The sequence below is a fragment of the Myxocyprinus asiaticus genome, chromosome 1, assembly GCF_019703515.2.
Source record: "Myxocyprinus asiaticus isolate MX2 ecotype Aquarium Trade chromosome 1, UBuf_Myxa_2, whole genome shotgun sequence".
Taxonomy (NCBI): Eukaryota; Metazoa; Chordata; class Actinopteri; order Cypriniformes; family Catostomidae; genus Myxocyprinus; species Myxocyprinus asiaticus.
In genome coordinates this window covers 6,752,204-6,765,007 of record NC_059344.1, presented here as the reverse complement: position 1 = coordinate 6,765,007, position 12,804 = coordinate 6,752,204, and the positions used below count along the sequence as shown (strand labels likewise).

The 12,804-nt window shown below is 37.6% G+C and overlaps 1 protein-coding gene across 4 annotated transcripts in view; it reads left to right on the top strand.

Moving 5' to 3' along the window:
* The window catches only part of LOC127448761 (phosphofurin acidic cluster sorting protein 1-like), a 115,258-nt gene that overhangs the window by 49,144 nt on the left and 53,310 nt on the right, over positions 1-12,804 (top strand). The gene's annotated exons all lie outside the window — the stretch shown is intronic.

Sequence of the window (12,804 nt, the reverse complement as noted above, 5' to 3'; positions counted from 1 at the left end):
TTTACTGCTCCTCCTGTCCTAGTTTTGAAGTTTAAGTGGCAATAATAAAGACAAGAAAAAAATTGGCCTCATTAAAGTTAATACACATTCCTCACAAGTCATCAGTGCACATTATATATATATAAAACATTTTTAAAAAGTTGTTTTCTGAATCTATCATCAAAATGATAACTTTCACAACTTCTGAAACCACTTTTCTGTTTATGTAATCAAGGCTAGATGGGCATAGAAAAATAAGATTAGCCTAATAGATTTTTATATTTTCTTAGAAAAATGGTGCCTGCCCGTGCTAAAATGCTGTGTGATTGTCAGAGCCTTTTTATGTGGTTTCTATTAAATACTCAAATAGATATTCCTTTGCGCATTTGCCAGCTGTGGGCAGCGCTGAATACTGTGCTTTCCTTCTGAATCTCTCACCAAATCTCACAGTTACAACTGCGCCCACTGGGGGGCGCTGTGGATGTGAGTCGTCAAGGTGTCGGAGAGAGAAGATATCATGGCGTCTTTGGTGAGCGCTTTCAACAAGTGTAACAATACTTGTGATATTTTTATTCTTATTGAATTCTACTCTATTGACTTGTTTCAGTGGTCACTTTTCCCTGCAGCTGCCATATTTGTGACCATCAGCGGGAGGAAACAATGGCAGTGAATGGAAAAACACCTGAAAAACGATATCAAGAAAAACATTAAAAATTGCTTTTGATCCATGCCAAATCCCAGAAAAAGTTCATATAGGTCTGAAGACAGCACAAATATTGCCAAATTGAACTTTTGCATTTTTTCGCGACATTTAAAGATATTTTATACATGATTCATCCACGGATGCAGGCAAGTCTGATGTGTGAACAGATGAGTACACATGCCCACCAGCACATCCCTGTAAACATCTCTCATTCAGAAGTTACAAATGTTTTTGTGTTGTTTTCTGGTCTGATTTAGTCACAGTATTTAAAAACATCTGAGATGATCCCATCTGTATGAATGTAAGAGCTTCATTTAACTAGTTTTTGTCATGTCTCACAGCGCAGCACAATGAAGGTATATGGAATATTGGTAACAAAAATGGTGTCGTGGTCATACAGTGATGTCACATGAAACAGGTCAATTGGTATTCAGTTCTTGTTAATCATACATACCTACAGACAAGGACCTGTTTTTATGGTGGAAAGAAAATGCGAAGCGGTACGAGAAACTCCGAAGCTTATCCAAAATTTCTTTATTTTAACCCTTGTATTCTGTTCGTTAAGGGTTTACATGCTGTGTGTTAGGGGTCAATTTTGACCCTCACACACTAAGAGTGTAATTTGTACCAAACTCATGATTAAAAAAAAAAAAAAATTATATCACTAACGTTTTATTTAAAAATGTAAAAGTTATGACGTTTTTGTGGGGTTTGTGGCATGTTTACCTCTAAATTACTAAACAACACCATTCATTTTTATATAAAATAAGAACATTTAATGTTAAATTCACTTTTACACTCTAACTATGTAACAGTTTTATTCATGGACATATTGTCATGCATTGTGTGCAGATTACTGCCATCTGTTGGAGAGAAGAAGAAAAAACCCGTTAGAAATTAAATTCCAACATATAACCAGCAGATGGCTGCAGAGGTCAACTCATTTGCCCGTAGCAAATTGTAGCAAACTGATTTTTTGTTTTCAGATCTTATGACTAGTTATGCATTTACAGTTGAAGTCAGAAGTTTACATCCACTTAGGCTGAAGTCATTAAAACTCATTTTTTTAACCACTCCACAGACTTCATATTATTACTTTTTCCAACAATTGTTTACAGACAGATTGTTTCACATTTAATTGACTATCACAATTCCAGTGGGTCAGAAGTTTACATACACTAAGTTAACTGTGCCTTTAAGCAGCTTGGAAAATTCCAGAAAATGATGTCAAGCCTTTAGGCAATTAGCTTCTGATAGGCTAATTGGAGTCAATTGGAGGTGTACCTGTGGATGTATTTCAAGGCCTACCTTCAAACTCTGTGCCTCTTTGCTTGACATCAGGGAAAATCAAAAGAAATCAGCCAAGACGTCAGAAAAATAAAACGAGTCATATATTGACATAACCTGAAAGGCTGCTCAGCAAGGAAGGAGCCACTACTCCAAAACTGCCATAAAAAAAAGCCAGACTACAGTTACAAGTGCACATGGGGACAAAGAACTTACTTTTATGAGAAATGTCCTCTGGTCTGATGAAACAAAAATATAACTGTTTGGCCAGAATGACCATCATTATGTTTAAAGGAAAAAGTGTGAGGCTTTCAAGAACAACATCCCAACCGTGAAGCATGGGGGTGGCAGCATCATTTTGTGGGGGTGCTTTGCTGCAGGAGGGACTGGTGCACTTCACAGAATAGATGGCATCATGAGGAAGGAAAATTATGTGGATATACTGAAGCAACATCTCGAGACATCAGCCAGGAAGTTAAAGCTCGGTCGCAAATGGGTCTTCCGAACGGACAATGACCCCAAGCATACCACCAAAGTTGTGGCAAAATGGCTTAAGAACAACAAAGTCAAGGTATTGGAGTGGCCATCACAAAGCCCTGACCTCAATTTGTGGGCAGAACTGAAAAAGCATGTGTGAGCAAGGAGGCCTACAATCCTGACTCAGTTACACCAGTTCTGTCTGGAGGAATGGGACAAAATTCCAGCAACTTATTGTGAGAAGCTTGTGGAAGGCTACCCAAAACGTTTGACCCAAGTTAAACAATTTAAAGACAATGCTACCAAATACTAACAAAGTGCATGTAAACTTCTGACCCACTGGGAATGTGATGAAAGAAATAAAAGTTGAAATAAATCATTCTATCTACTATTATTCTGACATTTCACATTCTTAAAATAAAGTAGTGATCCTAACTGACCTAAGACAGGGAATGTTTTCTATGATTAAATGTCAGAAATTGTGAAAAACTGAGTTTAAATGTATTTGGCTATGGTGTATGTAAACTTCTGACTTAAACTGTATGCAGATATATGGTATATGTCATATGGTATATATGTTTTTATTTTAATTATAGCTCACAGGAAAACCAAATAATAATAATGGTAATAAAACCACAAAAAAAAAAAAAAAAAAAAAAAAATAAATTTAATTTCGTTTTTGTGATTTTATTTTATTATTATTATTATTTGGATTCTCTGTGAGCTGTAATTAAAATAAAAACACACAAGACTACAAATATATGCTTATTCTGCGCAATATCTACTTTTTATATAATTTCCTCTTCATGATGTCCATCAGCAGTGCAGTGTGACTATATCAGTGTGAGCTGTGCTGCAAAAATAGACTTGACCAAACTCCCGCTGCAGTGCAGCTCACGCGCTGCTTCTGCTTCCGATGTAAATACATTCATTTGTTAACATAGATGGCGAAAACAATAAGCACTGCTTCTGTCCTGGTTCAGCGTGCTGTGTACAGTCACTAGTGCATGCAGCAGCCTCTGCAGCTGCAGCCTAGTGCCTGCACGGTAAGAAGTTTAAAATGCAGTGGAACAGTTGATGAATAAAAAATCACAGATAAAATCTATTGACTGATATTGAAAATATATTGACTTGGGGGGGGTTAAATAGGCCTAGCTATGTCCCTGGTTAAGTGCATTTGTTATGAGTGATTTTATGAATATTCGTTATTTTTTATGTGCGCCCAGGGTGTGAAATAGCACCCGCCAAATGCGACAAGGCTCAATCCAGTTCGCAAGCTCCTCGTCCAAATGTATTTCAAGCGCGAGTAATTTTGCTCATCTACCCGCAACAGGCGGGCGACCTGTAATGTGTCACTCCAAACGTCTTACAAGAAAAGGAAAAGGGGAAACAGAGCCGGCGTTCTCATCAGAGTAAGACGCTGCGCAAATCGACCCCCGCTACCCAGTATTCTACTGGCAAATGTTCAGTCTCTGGATAACAAGCTCTGCGAGCTGAAAGCGCGGATCTCTTTCCAACGAGATACAAGGAACTGCTGCATTATCTGCCTTACAGAAACTTGGATATCTGCGGAGATTCCAGACTCAGCCATTGAACTCGCGGGGTTCTCTGTGCACCGAGTGGACAGAGCGAAAGACCTCTCAGTTAAAAGCAGAGGTGGTGGTGTATGTTTTATGATCAACAATTCCTGGTGTGATCAGAGGAACGTACATTCTATCAAGTCTTTCTGCTCTCCTGATCTGGAATTTCTCATGCTTCTGTGTCGACCATTCTGGCTACCGAGGGAATTCACAGCGGTCATTATCACTGCTGTGTACATCCCCCCCACAAGCTGACACAGACCGGGCACTCAAGGAACTGTATGGGAGTATAAGTGAGCAGGAAACCGCGCACCATGAGGCCACGTTCATTGTGACCGGGGACTTTAATAAAGCCAGTTTAAAATCAGTCGCACCAAAATACCACCAGCATATTAGTTTCAACACACGAGGGGACCGGGTTTTGGACCATTGCTACTCTCCCTTCCGGGATGGCTACAAATCCCTCCCCCGCCCACCATTTGGCAAATCGGACCACTCTTCCATTCTGCTTCTGCCCGCTTACAGGCAGAAACTGAAACAGGAAGCACCCACCCTCAGAACGATCCAGTGCTGGTCAGACCAATCAGATTCTACGCTACAAGACTGTTTTGATCACACGGACTGGGAGATGTTCCGGTCCGCCTCTGATGACGACATCGAGCTCTACGCTGATAGCATAATGTGTTTCATCAAAAAGTGCGTGGAGGACGTGGTTCCGACCAGAACAATACGGATCTATCCGAATCAGAAACCATGGATGAATAACGATGTTCGCGCGGCACTTAATGTGCAGACCTCCGCTTTTAATTCCGGGAACGCGGAGGAGCATAAACAAGCCAGTTCAGGAGCAAGATTGAAGGACAGTTTAACACCACCAACTCTAGAAGCATGTGGCAGGGAATTAACATCATCACAGACTTTAAAACTCCGCCATGAACACTGCTGCCTCTCTCCCGGATGAGCTAAATACTTTTTATGCTCGTTTTGAGGGAAATAACACCGCCCTCGCGGAGAGAGCTCTCGCGGCCAAAGCTACAGAGGTTAGTTTACTCTCCGTCTCTGTAGCGGATGTAACCCGATCCTTCTGACGGGTGAATATCCGCAAAGCCGCGGGCCCAGACGGCATTCCGGGCCGTGTCATCAGAGCATGCGAACCAGCTGGCTGGTGTTTTTACGGACATTTTCAACCGTTCCCTCTCTTTGTCTGTAGTCCCCATATGCTTTAAAACATCCACCATTGTGCCTGTTCCAAAGCAATCAAAAATAACTTGCTTAAATGACTGGCGTCCTGTTGCTCTGACCCCCATCATCAGCAAATGCTTTGAGAGACTAATCAGAGATTACATCTGCTCTGTGCTGCCTCTCTCTCTTGACCCGTTGCAGTTTGCTTACCGCAACAACCGCTCCACTGATGATGCCATTGCATCTACAATACACACTGCTCTTTCCCACCTGGAAAAAAGGAACACTTATGTGAGAATGCTGTTTGTAGACTACAGCTCAGCATTCAACACCATAGTGCCCTCCAAGCTAGATGAGAAACTCCGGGCTCTGGGCTTAAACAGCTCGCTGTGCAGCTGGATCCTGGACTTCCTGTCAAGCGGACACTGGAGCCCCGCAGGGCTGTGTTCTCAGCCCACTACTGTATTCCTTGTACACACATGACTGTGTGGCAACACATAGCTCCAGTGCCATCATTAAGTTTGCTGATGACACGACGGTGGTAGGTCTGATCACTGACAATGATGAAACAGCCTACAGAGAGGAGGTGCACACTCTGACACACTGGTGTCAGGAGCTCAACCTCTCCCTCAATGTCAGTAAGACAAAGGAGCTTGTGGTGGACTTCAGAAGAAAAGACAGAGAGCACAGTCCCATCACTATCAATAGAGCACCAGTGGAGAGAGTCAGCAGCTTCAAGTTCCTGGGTGTCCACATCACTGAGGAACTCACATGGTCCATCCACACTGAAGTCATTGTGAAGAAGGCTCATCAGCGCCTCTTATTCCTGAGACGACTGAGGAAGTTTGGAATGAACCACCACATCCTCACACGGTTCTACACCTGCACTGTAGAGTGCATCCTGACTGGCAGCATCTCCGCCTGGTACGGCAATAGCATCGCCCACAACCGCAAAGCACTGCAAAGGGTGGTGCGAACTGCCAGACACATCATTGGAGGTGAGCTTCCCTCCCTCCAGGAAATATATACAAGGCGGTGTGTGAAAAAAGCTTGGAGGATCATCAGAGACTCCAGCCACCCGAGCCATGGGCTGTTCTCACTGCCACCATCAGGTAGGCGGTATCGCAGCATCAGGACCCGCACCAGCCGACTCCATGACAGCTTCTTCCCCCAAGCAATCAGACTTTTGAACTCTTGATCTCCCACGATCAAAATACATCAGCACTGCACTTTATTACCCTTACTCTTATATCTTACACCAGACTGTCATAAATTATATTATTATTATATTATATTCTCTCTTAACAACTGACTATCAACCGACAGCCTGAATGTCAATACAATACAATACTGTACATTCTATATATACTACTATATATACTTTTTTTATATATTTTTATTTTTTAATTTTATTGAATAATGTGTATCTATATAGTGCGTATTGTATACTGTACAGTGTATGTTATTATTTGTATATTGTTGAGTGTAATTATGTGTATATCAGATGTTTAAATTGTGCTGTGTTAATTTGATGTTATTGTATTGGTACTGTCTCATCACTGTCACGACTGCTATGTTGATCGGAACTGCACCCAAGAATTTCACACACCATTGCACTTGTGTATATGGCTGTGTGACAAAGTGATTTGATTTTTGATTTTTGATTCACTGTTTGTTCAGAGGCATGCAGCACGAGCCTGTCTCGTGAAACAAGCACATGTAAAGAGTTTTCACTCTTACTTTCTTCCGTTTCATTCGTCTGAAAACAGTTTGCAAGAATAATGTTGTCTGTGAAAATGCTGCAAATGATCTCCGATCATCTCAGGAGGTGCTGTGAGTTTAGTTCGCTATATTTCCACGGAGCAGTTCGCTCTTACACATTGTGAATGCAATTCTGCAGGTTTAGTAACATATAGTGGCGATTTCTCAGGGCCAGCAAAGCCTTCTCTGCTGGCCTAACATGCCAAATAAAGAAATATTTTTCATAATATACATAATATTCATAATTCCTTTCATTGTCAATCACCTTTTTGCCTATGTATTTTTAATCGCTTTCCACTCTTAATTAATCTACAAACAAATAGAGAAAAACAAAAAGTTTATCCAGTCTGAATTTATTCCTTGATGCTTACAAGCAAAGTGTGACAACTGTTTCACAAATCGCATGCCCGAAGCAGCGTGTGAGTTTGAGCTCCATCCCGTCAGGCCTTCAGAATTTCTTCAGAATCCCTCAACAGTGCAAATGAATGGGCAACTAAAGTCAGATTGTCAGATTCATCAGCCAGTCAAATTGATTTATTTGTTCTTGGTGGGTGTGATCTTTAGTAAAGGTCCCAGTCGAGGCCTTCTAGCTGGCCTTGAGTGACGCAATCAGGCTTTAAGTGATGTATGTAATTCAAGAGAGAAAAACACGAGATCTTGCTGACGAGTTGGCTGTCACTGCCACATCACCGCTGAGAAAGAGATCCTTATGGATTTAAAAACACGAGATGTTCTGCATGACTGTGTGATTGCTTCATTTATTAAACAGGAAAGGAGGGCTGATTTTCACTTCAAGTAAATTGGTAAGTGCTTTTTGCATTGTTATAGCAACATCAGGAATTTTCAAAGTGTAAATTAGGCTGCTTGAGCATTCAGTGTCGGATCAAGTTTTGAAAAGTAGTGCTGCGTTCCATTCAACTCGGAAAGTCGGATTTTACAACTTCCTACTAGGAAAAGTGCAATGGAATGCATCTTGAAGTCAGAATTACAACTTGTGGCTCGTGCAGAAATTCTCAACTCCGATTTCGCCGAGATGCAGGGGCATGATGTCATACAAACATGTCCACACTCAGGGAGATATACAAAGTAAGTGATAAACATTCACTTTATTAAGTAATATCGATAAATTAGTTAGTTTCCACATTACATGATATTAAAGCTTGTTTAACAAACGCCTGCAGAAACAGGTGTATAAAACATTATCTCTTTTGATAATTGTACACCTGTAGCACAAATGCTAGCGCTGCAGCATTGTTTATCAGTTGGGTTGATAGGAGACATCATCTCTAATTATAGTCAAACTCCTGCTAAGCTAACGGGAGCATTGCAGTTCCGAATATCGGGGAATGGAATGCATTTATGGTCGGAGATATCAAGTAGGAATATCCCACATCCAGCTTGAATGGAAAGCAGCATAACCGTGTACCCTGACGAAATGAAATTTATTGCAAGCTACATTTAAATTGCAAATATTATTAGATAGATTTTTCCAGGTATTATAGACCTGCTTGGTAGATTCATATGAAAAATTATGATTTTTGAATGTCTGTTCAGGAGACGTTCATTTCACAAAACAGTCATGCTGCAGTTAAAATTAGGCTTTCTTGAGCATAAATTGCTAATTTGGTACTAGAAAATCCCTTGTCATCATATCAAACACAGTTGAAAGCTATTTGGTTCATTAAACTAAGCTTAACATTGTCTTTGTGTTTCTTTTGAGTTGCCACAGTTTGCAATAGACTGGCATGTCTTAAGGTCAATATTAGGTCAAAAATCGCAAAAAAGGAACAGCTTTCTCTAGAAACACGTCAGTCAATCATTGTTTTGAGGAATGAAGGCTATACAATGGCAAGTGCTACAGGAAGCGTGGGGTGAAATGTCACCTGAGTATCTGGACAAACTGATAGCTAGAATGCCAAGGATCTGCAAAGCTGTCATTGCTGCACGTAGAGGATTTGTTTATGAGAAATCTTTGAAATAGTTTAAGAAGTTCTGAAAAAAAAATTCAAATTGTAATAGTAATTTTTCACGTTATTAATGTCCTGACTATACATTCTGATCAGTTGAATGCCACTTTGGTGAATAAAAGTACCAATTTCTTTCCATATGAGCAAAATCTGTACATTATTCCAAACTTTTGGCCACCAGTGTATGTATATATATTAAACAAAGAGGAAAGTGATTAAATCATAAAATAATATGAGACACCTTGAACCTAAAATTTTGTTTTGTTTTGTTTTCTTTAGGCAGCATAAACTGTATTACCAAAACGCAATACATACACATTTGAAAAGAACACACATTTGGCAGCATTTTTTGGGAACACATGGGAATTTATTAGGCTTATTTATTATGATGATTATTAATAACTTTACATTTATAATTGTCTTTAGTTCTTAATTTGTAGGCTATAAGTAATTTTCCACCTGTTGTCGTTGACGGGTGCTTGCGTGATGGCAGATGGGGCCATTGGAGATGGTAAATGTTTGGATTTGGGGAGGTGGTTATAGTGTATATGATTTTTTGATTACTTCATTATTTTAATTGCTTTTTCGTTTAATTTAAAGTGCAATTTGAATTTAGAAAATGTCTTAAGTTTTTTTGTGTTTCAATAAATTAATTTTTAGAGCAAAATCAATAAAGCAAAAATATTCACTGACCCTGGGCAGGGGGGGTTGAAGATATAATCGGATATTGCGGTATTTTTTTTTTTATGACTATCGTTAAACGATTTTTTTTACATATCACCCAGCCTAAAAGGGAAGTGAACTTTTTCATGAACAATTGTAAAATGAAGTAATTTCATGGTGACCCGTACAACCACGTGTACTCAATTCCATATTGCAACATGTTACCTATTAATTTTTGCATATTTGTTTTTGAGTAGTTTATAGGCATAATAAACATTTTATTTGATTGAAAATGTAGTTTTTTGAAAGCAGTAAATTATTAGTTTGTGCTATGTCTCTTTCAAAAAAATGCATCAACCAAAAATTAAAAAATTGGCTCCTTCTTGAAAAAAGGTTCCCGACTCCTGTTTTAGTGTGTGTGTGTGTGTGTGTGCTGTGATCGTGGCCCACAAGGACAACTGCTGCCATCTGTGCATTCAGTGCAATTTCACCGCTGCATTGTTGTTAGTGTTGTCATGGCTACAAGATGGTCCATTTGTGAACTTGTTATTGACTAAACCAATCAAACCACAAATAACCCAAATAAGACATATTTCTGCCATTTTGAGGAACACAACATGCTACAGGAATGATTCAGTTATAAGTTAATTCCAAACACACATTATTATGGAACAGTAGCTTTTTTTTACTACATGGAAGCATTCACAATTTTTCAATTTAAGAAATTGATGTTTTAAACACACATGATGTGCTCTTGTTAGCTTTAGCATGTTACCCACCTCGGTCCAACATTTATATCTCAAATAATCTCAAAATTGACACAGCATGGGGTGATGATTAAGCATTCAACTTACATTTGCAAGGTGCTGTCCTCACAGATGTTTAACTAGTTAACAATATTACAATGAATTACAAAGGTTTGTCAGACAAGGATTGCAGCCAGATTACCCCAACAGTTCCGCTACGTAAGGCAAGCTCCGATCGTCCACGTTAGAGGTCGACAGACAGTGGATTTTGCCGATACCGATAACTAAGGTGGTGGAAAAGGCCAATAACCGATTAAAAAAAAAAAAGCAACTATCCGATTATGTACCAAGTTAACTATGTACCGATTAATATATATATATATACTATATGTGTGTGTGTGTGTGTGTGTGTGTGTGTATATATATATATATATATATATATATATATACATACATACATATACACACACAAAATGTTGTTTCCGTTTGTACTTTTATAATTTTATTATTTTAATCTGTATATACACTGATAAAAAACAGATTAAATAATAAAATTATAAAAGTACAAATGGAAACAACAGTTTGTATTATACAGTGTACAAGAAATGTTTCTAAATATTATCAAAAAATATTAATGTAATATCTAATTGAAATTGCACAGAAATATTCAGAATTCATCATAATTTGAAATTAGTACATTTTATATGCCCATATAGATTAAAAAATGTGTGAAGCAACCTACAAATGAGAAAACAAAACATATACACTATTTATATCTGTGTCTGTCTATATATATATATATATATATATATATATATATATATATATATATATATATATATATATATAAATAAGAATAAGAATACAATAATTAAATTAATTAAAAAAACAGTTTATGTTATTCAAATTACACAAATTTTGTAAATTGAATTAAAATTACAGTAGTAGTTTGAAATTTATGTTTGTGCAAACTTTATTAATTAAAATAATAAAAAATAAAAGTAAAAAAGGTAAACGATAGTTTGTTATAGTTTACAAAAACTACATTTTATTAAAATTTCAACCCTTTTATAATACACAGAAATAAGACAGCAAAGTTGTAACAATGAAGACATTAGTGACTATCTAGTAAAACAATCGATGATGAGACAAATATGTTGCAGATATAAACAGAACAAAACACTTCATATTCAGTACTGTTTTAAAATTGTTTTCTGTCATGTATAATGTTGGTCTGTTAACTCTGCATCTTTCACAGAGAATTTATTTTTCTTTTTTTTCTGCACTTTACTTTTTAGTATCTTTCTCATGCTGAAAAAGAGACATTGAATTGTGATATGCTTTGAAATTGTTGAATAGAAGAGGTATTTTAACTTTTTTTTATTATTTTTTTTAGGCAAATGCCTTATAAATGAAAAACCCCCAGCATTGATGTTAAAATAAATGTGTGCTTTATTGATTTCTGGTTATGTTGTTGTCTGGTCAGTAGCTGTTTTAGATTGTTATTGATCTGTATGACAGAAGAGCCTCCATTTCAGGGGCTTCTCAAGAGCAATCGTAAATAATTCAGTCAGTAGCCTTAACTCATTCTACAAAACAAGACAAAAACAAAATTTGCACACATTGATTTTTACATGTTGATCTTATAACAAACCATATGTCTCACCGCTTTATATACAAATCTGCCTACTGTTGATCAACGATATAGTCAGTGTGAACGTACCTTTTGCATGATCAGTGACACAACTAGATCGCTCCAGAAGTGATTATAGTGCTGCATGGCAAAATGCAAAAATCTTAATGGTCCTAAAAATAAGCTTTGGTTTCTTATGACCCAGACATTTCTGCTCAACTGCTGTGGAAGTATATTGATGTCAAATATCTTTGGGGAAAAAAGCAAACTGAATTGAGCTAATTGAAAAATAAACGCACTGCATTAACAGTGCTAGCATTTTTTGGTGATGCAGTTTTATATGGTTGGATATTTTAATTGAAAACATTTTGCACAAACTTTCATCATTACATTTTCAATAATAAATATTCACCTTCCGAAGTTCACATCCAAAATATAATTATTTTTATTATCTTTATTATTCAACAGTTATTATTCGGTCCATTTATATTTTGCTTTCTAAATTTGCCTCTAAAATGTAAATAGTTTAAATTATGTTGTAAATTCACCTTTACGTCCTGGCATTGTAGCAAATGTAGAATGCAGATGGACAATCTTCACTTGCTGCTACTATTGTTCACCACTAGGTGGTGCAATCCAGTATTATTGAATATCAATAAGGAACAGGAAGAGGACCTGGACAATTACCAGTTTTGATAAATCAATTAAACTGACTTGACAGTGAACAATAATCATTTTTAACAGTTTCTTCAGTTTGACATGACGCTTTACTATGTGTGTCATCTTCCATTTTAATGTACAGCTGTATCTGAGTGAGGAAATTGTC